The sequence below is a fragment of the Podarcis cretensis genome, assembly GCF_951804945.1.
Source record: "Podarcis cretensis genome assembly, chromosome: 4".
Lineage (NCBI taxonomy): Eukaryota > Metazoa > Chordata > Lepidosauria > Squamata > Lacertidae > Podarcis > Podarcis cretensis.
The window spans coordinates 73,731,588-73,745,058 of record NC_137173.1 but is presented as its reverse complement, the minus strand read 5'-3'; positions in this window follow the sequence as shown (position 1 = coordinate 73,745,058).

The following is a 13,471-nucleotide window of genomic DNA, read 5'->3' as shown; positions in this document are numbered from 1 at the left end:
AAGACCAGGATAATAACAGTGCCGAAACCTATAGGGTTGCTGTGAAGATTACTACAGAAATGCATATCAGACTTGTGTTTGACCACTCACCTGGTGACTAGGGAATTCTTTCAGGAGAGTGAGGGGGTTCCTCTTCTGACTGTTTTATGTTGGCTGAGTGGGAGGGTAATTTGCCTCCCTCCTGCCCAGCATAGAAACCAAGTGGGCTGATAAGGGAAGGATAGAGTGTTTGGCCCTTCACCGGGGGCAGGGTTCCCTTCCCAGTGCATAAAGTGCAAATATTTGACAATTTGGTGCCCTCTAATGGTATTCCCAAGGCCTTCCACTTAAGGCAGACTTTCACTTTGTCTTTAATAGTAGGGATGTCCCTGGAAGTTTAGTCTAAATATTGCAACCACATGACGAGACTCATGATTTGAGTGTATGGAATAGTTCTAAAAAGATTGTTGCTGTATCTTTCTCAACTGTATCTTTCTCAACAAAAATGAAAAAAACAAAGCTCACGTACATCATATTTCAACAACAGCCATCCAAAGTAGCAGAAAGCATGTGATAAAACCTCAAGGGTCTTCTAATAGGAGACGCTGTCATTCAGTGATTAGCTAAACAGCTATCCATGTGGTTGCTTTTATATATAACATTTCAGGCATGTGGAATCTCCCTTCGCTCCTCTCTCTGTGTGTGACTGAACTACACAAGCTCTCAGTCCAGTACAACTGTATACAGGGTGACAGAAATCAAATGATAATGTACAAACACTAAGCAATTCGGGGAAAGGAAGCTACTAAACTGCCAAGGAAGACAGACCTTGTAACATTATCCTATACATGTAAGGCCCCCTGAGTACAATCGTACTTACTCTCAGGTATATAGGACCGCAGCTATAGGGAGAAATCCTAAACTCCAAGGAAAGAAGGCAGAAGGGGCATTGGATCTTGACCATCCTTCTTTCTGCAAAGATGCATGTCACATGGTGTATACAGAAAGAAGGAGGCAATAGAGAAACTGTGGTCTCTGGGTGCATTGTAACCTTGGAGCTTCCCCCCGCCCCCAAAGGGAATTAGGAATGCTCTGCCTATATATTAAATACACACTATGAACATGCAGTCTTTATCATAATAGAAACTCATTAACATCATTAAAAAAAAACCCAAACCCCTCTCTACATTTCCTTGTTGAGCCATCTACAGTATCTGTTCAACATTCCATGGATGAGCCAGCATAGGCTCGTATCCTATACATGTATGACATTTTAATATTAGAGAACACAACAACTGGGAACAGCTAGCTCCAGGATGCTCTTATATATGGCAGATCTATGCCTGCTTTTCGTATAAAGGGTGGGAGGCTAATTCAAATAGTTTGGCAACTTGCCCACATCAGCAAATCAGCACACTTTAACCTCTCTTGCAGCTGTCTACCAAAAATAGAATTAGAATGGTTAGCTACAGATCATATGCCATCCAGAAGTAGCATCGTATGCAGACACAAAAATGTGAACAATGCTGACTTGGTATACATGCTACCCACCTTGGAGGAAAATGCAGTTCGGATGAACTTGAGTTGCTTCATTTCATTCTCTAGTTCATTGCTGTTTATTTCAAGATATAAATGGGATAATTGACTTGAAAATTTTACAACTGCTGCAGTATCAGGAAATCATGATGCAGGATTTAATTGTGAATTGCTTTTCAACTTGACAGTTTGCTTTTCTGGTTTAGGTACTATTTACAACATAGCTCTTAAGAGTCTGTTGCAAATAGTCTGCCTGTTGACTGCCACCGAGTCACATTCTCGTATTGTAACAGTACAACAAAGTTATTTGTAAATCATCTGAATATTTAGGGATTTAGTAAAATTGTATTCAGCATTAGCAGCTGCAGCAAACTGTGGACAGGCCTGCCAGCAGCTTTATCCTTTGTTGACTGACAGTTCGTCTAGCTCTGCAGAGAAATGTGATGTTGTGGCAGGGTTGTGTGAGTAGCAATTTGCCAAGTGGTTTGCCGGGATCATGCCAAGGAGAATTTAGCAGGTGTGATTTCCCTGTCATGGATCCATTCCAACAGGAGATGCTAATTTCAGTGGCATGTTAAGGGTCAAACAATATTTTGCGGGTAATGCGTGCATAATTTCTCAACCTTTCTAAAAAACGAAAAGCTGTGGGCAGATGGCAACTTGAGCACAGAAGTGGCAGGACTGCTTAATCCTTCCTGCCATTTGTCCACTCAAACTATCACACACATCCTGGGGCAAAGCTAGAGGAATCTGATACAGTGGTACCTCGGGTTACAGACACTTCAGGTTACAGACTCTGCTAAGAACTTTGCTTCAGGATGTGAACAGAAATTGTGCGGCGGCAGAGTGGTGGGTGGTGGGAGGCCCCATTAGCTAAAGTGGTACCTCAGGTTAAGAACAGTTTCAGGTTAAGAACGGACCTCTGGAACAAATTAAGTACTTAACCCGAGGTACCACTGTATATGTTCCTTCATTAAAAAAATAAATACAGTGGTGCCCCGCAAGACGAACGCCTCGCAAGACGGAAAACCCGCTAGATGAAAGGGTTTTCCGTTTTGGAGGCGCTTCGCAAAACGAATTTCCCTATGGGCTTGCTTCGCAAGACGAAAATGTCTTGCGAGCTCCTGCGGGTCCCCCCCCTTCCCCCCCTTTTCCTAAGCCGCTAAGCTGCTTATCAGCTGATCCGCTGATAAGCTGCTTAACAGCTGATCGCTAAAAGCCGCTAAACCGCTAATAGCGCTAATCCGCTAAGCTGTCAATGGGCTTGCTTCGCAAGACGAAAAAACCGCTATACGAAGAGCCTCATGGAACGGATTAATTTCGTCTTGCGAGGCACCACTGTAAATCAACAACACTAGCTTTTTATTACTTCCCTGAGCGTCTTTTCTTAAACTGAGCAACAAACCAACAACAACCAAAACCACAGACAGAAAGGAAGGCCTGGATACCTGCATTAAGCCAGCCAGGGATTTCTTTTTCCTCTGTGCTGCCAGTTTATTATGTTGGTGTTTAACGATCTTTTACATTTTTGTTTCTTATGGAAGATACACAACTGGAAGTAATTTATAGATTAAGTTTTCCATGCTAGTATGAAGGAATTGCTAGCAGAAATAAATGGGAGTATTAGTTCTTTTTAAATGCATCTTTGAACTATAGTTTAGCATTAATGTGCATGAGTAGCAGTGAGCTTCAGACTCCCTGGCTCCCTTTCTTCCTCTGACCTATCTGCAAGGAAGAGGTTGGAAACTTCTGCTTTAAAACTAACCAGAATTCTTTGCTACATCCTAAATCGGGGAAACTGGTTAGCTTTCACTCATTTTCTTTCCGTTTCCTTCCCTTCATCTCTTCTTGCTTTTCTTTAATCATTTGGATATAGCCACTCGCTTTATCCTATACAGTAGTGACCAGCAGCATTCCTATGTGTGTGTGTATGGATTTTTTTTGTAATACTTGAGAAACTAAACTATATAAAATTGCTTTATTTCAGTCTGAGAGAAGCCAAATATTTTCTCTTCCAGTAACATTATTCTAGAAATAGCTTCTTGCTCTGTCTTTCTAGAAAGTGTGAGATGGTAGTAGTTGCAATTGTAAACCAATGTGCTGGCAGGATCTTAATTTCCAAAATACAGTGGTACCTCAGGTTACATACACTTCAGGTTACATACACTTCAGGTTACAGACTCCGCTAACCCAGAACTAGTGCTTCAGGTTAAGAACTTTGCTTCAGGATGAGAACAGAAATCGTGCTCCAGCGGCGCAGCAGCAGCAGCAGGAGGTCCCATTAGCTAAAGTGGTGCTTCAGGTTAAGAACAGTTTCAGGTTAAGTACGGACCTCTGGAACAAATTAAGTACTTAACCTGAGGTACCACTGTACAAGTAATAAAAAGCCAAGCGCTCTAATCTATGCAAAGGGCCCTGCCATTGATTTCAGACTGACCCAGGAAGATTGAGATCAGCAATTGAATTCAATAAAGAGGAATAAAAATATTAGAAAAAAGGTGTGTAAATCCCAGGTAGTAAATAATATAGGCATTGCATCATTTATGAAACAGTATGTGATTGTGAAGCAGTTCCACTAACTGAATAAACCACTTAAAAATGTAGGCTCTGTGCAACTTGAATATGGTTTCAAGTTCTGGTTCAATTGTTTATGTAGTGATTGGAATGCTAATATCTGTATAACATGGAACCAGGCCAATTCTTCCATTAAATATGGAGAATTTCCAGGAAGCTTATATTGGCATAATATTTCATATCCATTGGATGATTTGTGGAGTTAACGTGCATGAATATGTACACATGAAAAGGTTCTGTGTGAATGTGTTGGCTGCACAAGTATAGGGAAGGAAGCCTCACTAGACAGAGATCATGGTCCTATGTAGAGTGAAGCATGAGTAAGTCCATTGGAACTGGGCTTAAATGTGCTTAGCTCTTTGTACGATTGTGGCTGTGATACTGGGTTTAGGCCTGGGATGCGGCTGCGGCTGTGGCTGTGGCTGCGGCTGCGTTCAGCTATAAAAGATTGTTGGTGACTTGAGGGCACTAAAGTTTAAGCAATTCACCACAATTTTGCATAATAGGGTTCTTGTGAAGATAAAGGAGATGGCAACTGTAATTGTGAGGCACTTTGTACTTTTAAGAAAGTGTTAAAATAAATTATTTTAGAAAAAAGAGGCCCAGTTTATTAGGCCAAGTGCATTTTTGATGAAAATTCAGTGAGAATTTTTGACAGAATGTTCTTCCTTTATGGGTTCAATACACTGCCATCTAATCACAGTGGGATTTTTTTTTCTGGTTGAATATACTGATGGAATTAATCAGAAAGTCAAAAATTATTTCTGAACTGACCTACACACCATGAATATTTGCTTAAAATGAGAGTTATTCTTAGGGTGCAAGAGAAACTATTTCCAGATACAGTGGTATCTCGGGTTACATACGCTTCAGGCTACAGACTCCGCTAACCCAGAAACAGTACCTCGGGTTAAGAACTTTGCTTCAGGATGAGAACAGAAATCTGGTGGTGCGGCGGCAGCAGGAGGCCCCATTAGCTAAAGTGGTGCTTCAGGTTAAGAACAGTTTCAGGTTAAGAACAGACCTCTGGAACAAATTAAGTACTTAACCCGAGGTACCACTGTATATCCTTTGCAAATGAGCAAAATAAGGTGTTTGCAATGGTATTTTGCCACATTCTCTTGCCACAGTTCAGGGTTGCAAAGCAGTATAGTGGTCCCCCAGCCCACCCCCAAATTTGTATGGATTACTACCTCAAAAATTTAAAGTGTAATCCAGAAACAAATTTCATGAAGAACAGCCCCATGCAACCAATAAAACGAGTTCATCAGGGGTGGAGGATTGGATCCAGTTGGCCGACCAGATCCAATCCAGTAAACCCCATTGCCTTCCATGCCAAGTATGACAGATGGGTGGGGTTGGGTGTAAGTTTTACATCAAACACATCTGTTGAAGGTCTACTATAATTTCTTTTCATGTCAGTGGAGCCTGGGGCCATTTGTAGGTTTTCAAGATGGGTATTATACCATCTTACATATTTTTTAAGTTGTATCTTTGGGAAAATATGTCTCCAAACTCTTTTTAAAAAACATGGTTACAAAACTTACAAACTTATTACTGTGCTCACAAGATAGAATTTTAAAAATATGTATTTCAAGGAAATGTAGATCATCACAATGAACCTATTTTTATCATTGCAGATGTGCAGAAGTTCACAGGTTTTAGTAAATATTCATTTGAAGGGTACTTTCCCCCTGAACCTCTTAGCAGCCACTGTTTTACAAATGTTTTAACCCACATAAATTCTTAATTTCTGCTTGTACTTCTTTGTGATGGAGATGTTATCAGTAAGGTAATAAGAAAAAGCTTCCCTTCCCCTGTGTATTGTGCATTTTTGCACCTTATGAGAATATTGAATAGACTTCATTATTATTTTTTCAATACAAGTCTGAATCCCACCATTTGATTACCTAAACCAAAAGCATTTCCATATGCCATCCATCACCCTGACCAGTGTAAAATGCTGAATATTCAGATTAAATTGGAACTTTTTTTTTCTATGAATAAGGAATTTGGTTCAATTCCATAATATACAGTGTCTCTGGGGAGAGAAAATTGAGCTGAAGGTCGCTGAAGGCAAGTGAGAAAATTGTATTATCCAAATACAAAATTCTTTTTCTTATCATCAAAACCTGAAATACAGCCATGGGGAATAAAGGGGTCAAGGGAGGATTCAATTAGAGGTGAAAATGGAAAAGGTGCATTTTTCAACTTGCCTTTCATTTTTCCAAACAAGTGGCAGCAGTGAGCCACAGGAGTACAATGAACTATTTGTCAAGCGGTTTAAACTTTTACAAAATGTAAATTGGAAAACACTCTTGAGCGGTTATAAAAAGAGATTAGACACAGGGAGCGGTTGAGTTAGCATATCTCTTAAACACAAAGTAGATTACAATAAACATAAACTGCAATACCTATCACAGGACACCCAGTTTTTAAGAACAAGCAGAATTCTCTGTTTATTTTGGGTTGTTCTCTTCCTTTGTGTCCCACCCCCCCCCCCAGTTTTGAGAGGATGCATGGTGTGCGGAAATTAAAAATACCTTTGTGTTTTGATATTTTGTGCTAATAGTGGCGATGAATTAAACAAGATGCATGATTGGTTTGATGATATGGCTAAAGGCAAAAATCCTTTTGGGAAGAGGGAGCCAGGGGAAGAGGAAGGCAGGAGATGGCGACATTGCATGCTTGTTAGCCTAGGAACCAACTCCTAGGGACTGAAGTCCCTTTGCCCCCTCCATAAAATATTTGAAGGTGCTAGCCCCCCCCCCGGGTTGATTGGCATTGTGTGGTGTGGGGGTGTGTGGTAATCTTATGATGGATTGTGTGGGGTGGGGCTTACCTGCCATATCCCCCCCCCATATTTTATTCAAGTTGGCACCCCTGCCTCTTAGATTGGGTTGTTCCCTTTTGCCACAGTAGACCATGGTTGTGAAAGAGCCATTTTTCTTGTGTGAGGTGAAGCAGGCAAAGAAACCATTTTGTGCCAGTTCCAGTATCAGCTAAGCGTTGCCTCTTCTCAGTAATTGTATTGATAGATTATCAATTCTAAATCCTAACCTCAGCCTAGAAAATATTGTTATTTTCTCAGAACTCATTTATTTATTTCAACAACGTATATACTCTTAGGGACGCAGGTGGCGCTGTGGGTTAAAGCCTCAGCTCCTAGGGCTTGCCGATCGAAAGGTCGGCGGTTCGAATCCCTGCGGCGGGGTGCGCTCCCGCTGCTCGGTCCCAGCGCCTGCCAACCTAGCAGTTCGAAAGCACCTCCGGGTGCAAGTAGATAAATAGGGACCGCTTACCAGCGGGAAGGTAAACGGCGTTTCCGTGTGCGGCTCTGGCTCTGGCTCTGGCTCTGGCCAGAGCAGCGATGTCACGCTGGCCACGTGACCTGGAAGTGTCTCCGGACAGCGCTGGCCCCTGGCCTCTTAAGTGAGATGGGCGCACAACCCCAGAGTCTGTCAAGACTGGCCCGTACGGGCAGAGGTACCTTTACCTTTTTATATACTCTTAGTCGCTAAGCAGCGTACAGTAAGGTTAAAGAGAGGCAACAAAGATAACACAGGTTAAAACTAAAACCAGAAACTTACCTAAAATGCCTGTTGGAATAAAAAGGTATTCACTAGGTGTCATAAATTCAACAGGGAGAGGGCTTGTCTAATCTCACTTGGGAGGCTGTTCCACAGAACTGGGCCCACAATACTGAACCCATGGCTCCTGGTGGATAAAAGCTATGAATCTGAGCAATGAGGGACCACCAAGAGTGACTACCCTGAAGGCCTCAGTGTTCAGGTAGGGATATAAGGAATCAGGCAGTGCTTAAAGTATCACATCTTGGGGCTACCTTTGAAGGTGACCTGGAAACTACAACTAATCCAGAGTAGCCGCTGAGACCATATAACACTGGTCCCGAAAGACCTATATTGGCTCCCAGTACGTTTCCAAGCACAATTCAAAGTGTTGTTGCTGACCTTTAAAGCCCTAAACGGCCTCAGCCCAGTATACCTAAAGGAGCATCTCCACCCACATCATTCAGCCCAGACACCGAGGCCAGCGCCGAGGGCCTTCTGGCAGTTCCCTTGCTGCAAGAAGTGAAGTTACAGGGGACCAGGCAGAGGGCCTTCTCGGTAGTGGCACCCACCCTGTGGAACACCCTCCCACCAGATGTCAAGGAAATAAGCAACTATCTGACTTTTAGAAGACATCTGAAGGCAGCTCTGTTTAGGGAAATTTTTAATGTTTGATATTTTATTGTATTTTTAATATTTTGTTGGGAGCTGCACAGAGTGACAACTAATCCAGAATACAGCAGCTAGACCGGTGATTGGGAGTAGCCAGGTGGGCAGAGTATAAACAAATTATTATTATTATTATTATTATTATTATTATTATTATTATTAGTGAATAAATACAAGAACCTTAAATTTGGCTTAGTAGCATATGGGCATTCAGCGCAAACCTTTAAGCACTGGAGTTAGCTCAACTCCTCACCAACAGTCTAGCCGCAGCGTTCTGTTATCAGCTGGAGCTCTCGGCCAAGAAGATGGAGAACAACATTTTCAAATTCATTCTCCTGCTACGTCTTACTCATTTTCTTACAGCAGACCATAAATCACTTCACCTCAAAAAAAGGTCCTGGGACTAGGATGGCTGGCCAGTCCCTGACTGACTTTCCCTCTTACTTCATGCAGCAGTTACTTCCCCAACCATATCAACTGCATTTCACACACACACACACACACACCTAACCTAGTTAAAAAGGGGTGTGTAGGATTCTCTTCCTCCTTTGCTCCCCTGCAGAGTAAAACACCTCAGAATTTCACAAAGGGCTGGCGGAACACATTTTGCTGTCTAAGGCAAAGAACAAGATGGTGCATCCCCCTACCTTCCACTGCATATACAGAAGCGGACTGGCAACTGAATCTTGTTTCAGTTAGGCAAAAGGATAGTTTCTTCCAGAACAGACTAGTTTATGGGGTAGAGAACAGACCATGAGGCACAGACATCCAACAGAAGGAAAATGATCATGGGCTGCTACTGCTACCCTCCAATATCTGCTGTCTGAGGCAGTTGACCCCCAGTGTCTGATGGTAGATCCAGCTTTGCTTTTACACTCTGCTCCACTCCCGCAGAACTATTTGAACCATTCCTAGTTGGGTTGACAATGAAACTAAACCAAAGGGTTTCTCAACAGGGACACATTAGAGGCCCAAAGCGGTTAAAAGATTTTGGTGCCCCCATATACAGTGGTACCTCGGGTTACATATGCTTCAGGTTACAGACTCCGCTAACCCAGAAATAGTACCTTGGGTTAAGAACTTTGCTTCAGGATGAGAAGAGAAATCGTGCTCCGGCAGCGTGGCAGCAGCAGGAGGCCCCAATTAGCTAAAGTGGTGCTTCAGGTTAAGAACAGTTTCAGGTTAAGAACGGACCTCTGGAACGAATTAAGTACTTAACCACTGTATATCCAGTTCAAAATATAACCAACAATATAGCATAAAATGTTGACTTTATAAAATAATTTTATAAAGTCCAGCATGGCTGAATCTTCTTTTTTTGCACTGAAAGTGTGGCACACATATTGTTGGAGACTTTTTTCATGGAACATGATTTAGCTGCACCATATGGTCCATGGTGAATCTGGTAATGGAAAATTGATCTAGTGCCCCCCTTCCCTTGATGCCCTAAACACATGCTTATATTGCTTAATGGTTAATCCAGCCCTTCTCAAGCACATGCACTCTTGGTTGAAACTAGATGTTGCTTCTGTGCTGCCCCAAGAAACCTGGGATTCTCATATATTTGCCTAAAAGAATGTAAATGGTCCCCTACGCTGTATGACAGGGATGGGAAATCTATATTGTAATCTTTAATGCTGTTTAAATTAATCTAATGATGGAAGTAAACAGAAATGTGAGGTATTATTAACTGCAAACCTGGAATGGTCCAGTGACAATGACTTTGTTGAGAGAAGCTTAAGGAATCTTAGTAGAAAATAAAAAAAACCCCTAAACATAAAACCAGTAGCTTACTGCTAAGTCAGTTTTTTTTCCCTTCCCGAAAGTCATAATGTTCCAACATTGAGACTCCTTATTATTATCTGGATCACAATAATAAAGCTATGTTTGCATTTAAATTAGATTGGGCACCTTTGTACACCGTGTAGAATAAAATCTGTGAGTCAGCATAATCATATGCTTCCTGGACTGACATTTCTCTCACTTTTCAGTCTTGAATTCTGCTTCCTATCTTGAAAGTCAGCTGTCAAAAACGCAGTAGCCCTGGAGGAAAATGTTAAGAAATACAGATAGATTATATGTGAAATTTATGGATAAAAAGTAGAGCTGCACGGAATGTAAATCTTTAACCTGTATCTGATCTACAAAGATTGTGGAAACCTTGTATCGGTGCATTCTAGCACACTGCGAGACAAAATGGCCAAGGAGATCACACAGCTGCTTCCTAAATTTAATCTTGGGGGGGGGGGGGGGAACCATTCATTATCTTTGGGTCAGGTAAGTGCTCTTAGCCCCATGTCAGAAGAATGACTAACATATATCTTGCCTGATGTACTAAGAACAGGAAACCAGAAGTCTGCTAATCTAGTGTATTTACATAAACATTTGAACTCCCCCCCCCCCAAGTTTTATTTCTATTAGCATTGATATATTTGCCACCCTGGGCTCCTCTGGAGGAAAGTGACGGTTATATATATTTGTTGTTATTGGCATCGGCTTACCTTGAGAGACAATGGAGTGCACCTCCAGGGGTGAAGTCAAACTGCTGGATGATCACAGAAAAAGTTCAGACAAATGCCCAATTTACTTTTTTCTTTTTTTTACAATCCAACCATCCCTAAAATACTGCATTTTTATATGTATTTTCATTATTATTTTATACCATGGACACTTTACCCCAGTATATACATTTTTGTACATGTTACTTGCTAGAAAACTGCACTGCAAAATTTAAATTACTGCAGATTCCCCCCTCCCCACCCCCCAAGAATGGCTGTGTTTTGGTTCATGTATTGCTTTGGAAACTGCAAATTAGGTAGGTTTGCCTACATCCCCAGATACAAGCCCTAGTTCTTAAAACAGCCATACTCTAAAGAATAAGCACTGATTAAATTCTGGTGCTATTAGTCCGATTTATTTTAATATACAGTTGGAACATAGTTCATTAAACATTTACAATTAAAAAAAATCATTAAACAATGGGAGTTTGAATTCAATGCAAATAGCAATATGTCTCTAAATTACCTGCAGGATTTCCTTATCCCACATGCACTTTGAAATCTTTGTTTCACATTTATATACTCCAGTGAAAAAGACCATTCTTCCTTCGTCAAAATTACAAAGCTGCTCTGCCTGAATAGTCAGAAATGGGACATCATTCTGCACACAAAAGAATAGTCTGTCCAGGATGCTATTAGTCAACATAATAGAACAATAATACTATTCCCTTATTATAGTTACTTTAAAAAGTGAAAGTAGTAATTTCAGGGAGGAAAGGATGGTTTAATCAAGTCATAAGTCAGGAAGTCTGAACTTTATTATCGATTAAAAATGTGAAAAGCGATTTTCTCAATAAAGCAAATCACATTTCCTTCTTCCTTTTTTCTTTTATATATTCATTAAGGAATTTAATATGTCTGGATTTTACTTCGTATTGTGCTTCCTTTTTATTACTTTATATTACTTTTGCTTGTGTTCATAGACTAGATGATGTAATTGCCTTTTGCTGGGACCAAGTGTGCTTTGGTAATAATTTGAGGCAAAGCTCACTCCTCTTATTGGAGGAAAAGTTATTAACAATGTCTGTAAAAGTGTGTTCCCTTTCCTCTGATCAAAGGTTTGACTCCTTGTCAAAAAGTTCAGTTTTCCAATTGGGGAGAGGGGAATCTGTTGTCTTTTTAAAAAAACAACAACAAACCTTATTTCTAAATAAGAGTTTGATGCTCCATCTTCAAAATCAATTATCATTTTAGAAACCTGAAAATATTTGCTTGTGTACCACTCAGCCATGCAAGGAGGTACAGACATTTATAAACAAACACACTTTAAACACAGACACTTATAATACACTTCCACTCATGCGATACTAGTGCACATGCACTTACTATACATGATATTCATTCATGCACATAATTGCAAAATTAGTGGTTTTCCTAAAGGCCCTGTTTGGTATATAACATCAGCTCATGGGGCTCATCCACACACACACCCCGGTGCTTTTCCTGTGAAAACCTGCTGTTTAGTGTTGAATAGGAGCAAACAGCAACCTGCGGAAAACCCAAATTGCTGTTTGTTCCAATTCAGCGGTAGGGAATGGGTTTTCCTTGGGAAAGTGGCAAGGCAAGAAAAAAAGCGCTCATACATGGACCAGGAAAGTGCAGACCCGTGCCTAGAAAGTGAGGGGCAAAAGGCTAGTGTGGATGAACCCATAGCTTAGCACTGCAGGAACAAACCTTAGCCTTGTGCACTTCCCTTTCTTCTCCTAGTACATGCCGGAGGATGAGACTGAAACATCCGCCTCTGCTTGTAAAGTGACCAGAGTTCTCCACGCTACATCCATATTTGGGGGACTTTATTACCTCCAACCATGGTTTATTAACAATCCATGATCACAAATCAACCTATGGTCTGGTCCTGGCTTGTTTGAACAAACTGTTTTTTAATGGCAGATGATAACAAGGAGCTCTGGTTACTTTATAGGCAGGAGCAAAAGCTTCTGGTTCCCTTGCAAACATGATATCTCATTAGAAGTGTGCAAGACCAAAAGTGCTGTGACTTGTTCTCATGGGGCTGAACTATTGTTTACCACTATATGTGAAATAGGCTCCAAATGGACCAATGATCTGGCTCTCTGTGTTCCTGTGAATGCTTCGCAGGCTTCCAACTCTAGGAGAATGGCAATCTGATGGAGCTTAAGGTGCATTGTAAAATGCCTTGACACAGCAGTTATGAGCATGAAGGACATTAAGCATATAGCATGTTCATATAGTTAACTCTGGCTTCTGAATATGAATAATTAGGCCCATCGCTAAAGGGCAGTGAGACATTGCACTTGCTTCCCCTACCCTAAAGTGTTTATATTTCAAACTTTGCTTCCATTGGTATTTGTCTGAACTCTTTCTTAAACAAGTTGGCTTAAAAAAAATAAAATCATACAATAAAATGCATAGACCTCTGAAGGTGAGCCTAGTCGTTTCATCTTTCAGACAGTCTACTTCCTTGTCATACTTGAGCACCCATCCTGGTTATTGCCTTGTTGAAATAATTGAACTTTAGAAAGCAATTGAAAAGAAAAGTTGGGGGAGACGGAGGTTCTTTTAGACAGAAACAAGAGAAAAAGGTTTCAGCATAAATCTTGGAATGGC